Source organism: Dama dama, chromosome 31 (assembly GCF_033118175.1).
Source record: "Dama dama isolate Ldn47 chromosome 31, ASM3311817v1, whole genome shotgun sequence".
Lineage (NCBI taxonomy): Eukaryota > Metazoa > Chordata > Mammalia > Artiodactyla > Cervidae > Dama > Dama dama.
This window is the reverse complement of record NC_083711.1, coordinates 51,362,912-51,363,908: the sequence shown is the minus strand read 5'-3', so window position 1 is coordinate 51,363,908 and position 997 is coordinate 51,362,912. Positions and strand designations below refer to the sequence as shown.

Sequence of the window (997 nt, the reverse complement as noted above, 5' to 3'; positions counted from 1 at the left end):
TTAATTATTTCTGTTTTGCTCCCAGAAATTTTCCATTATTTATTCTTTTAAGGTATAGATGTAACGCTTTGCAAAGACATTGCTTCTCAGTATCTCTTCACTCATATTTTTATAGCTAGATGAAAAACTTAGATATTAAATATTTTTTCATATTACTGAAATATTTTTCAAAGTTGTGTTTAAATGGGTGGAATAATATACAGTTGATTCTTGATCAGTATGGGTTTGAATTGTGTGAAAGTGAAGTCGCTCAGTCTATCCGAATCTTTGCGACCCTGTGGACTGTAGCCCACCAGGCTCTTCCATCCATGGGATTCTCCAGGCAAGAATACTGGAGTGGGTTGCCATTTCCTTAGCCAGGGGATCTTCCCAACCCAGGGATCGAACCCAGGTCTCCTGCATGGCAGGCAGATGCTTTAACCTCTGAGCCACCAGGGAAGCCCTTGAATTGTGTAGGTTCACTTTTACAGCAATTTTTTCCCAAAAAGATTAGAGAAAATTTTGGAAACTTGACAATTTGAAAAATCTTATAGGCTGTGTAAGCTAGAAATACTGAAAAAAAAATTATGTCATGAAAGAATAAAATACATGCAGATATTAATCTATCATTCACTACATTAAAATATACACTAATCTATTATAAAAGGTTGACATTTATCAGAACTTATGCTCACAGAGACTATGCATGGCACTATTCCCAGTTAAGAGAAATGGAAACAGTAGTCATCATGGCTACATAAAATTAACCCTATTATGCGCTCTATTCTTGTAATAATTTCATAGTTACTTACTGTTGTTATTTCAGTGAGCCCAAATGTTGCCATGCCTGCATGCTAAATCACTAAGTCGCTTTAGTGTCTGACTCTTTGCTACCCCATGGACTGTAGTCTGCCAGACTCCTCTGTCCATGGGATTATCCAGGAGATAATACTGGAGTGGGTTGCTATTTCCTTCTCCAGGCACTCTTCCTGGCCAGGGGATTGAGCCCAGGTCTCCC

At 38.2% G+C, this 997-nt stretch overlaps 1 non-coding gene across 1 annotated transcript; it reads right to left on the bottom strand.

The window, feature by feature from the left end:
* Window positions 1–366: 366 nt before the first annotated feature.
* On the bottom strand, window positions 367–438 carry TRNAG-GCC (transfer RNA glycine (anticodon GCC)). The gene has a single exon. It is a non-coding gene; the product is annotated as a tRNA-Gly (tRNA).
* Window positions 439–997: the final 559 nt, after the last annotated feature.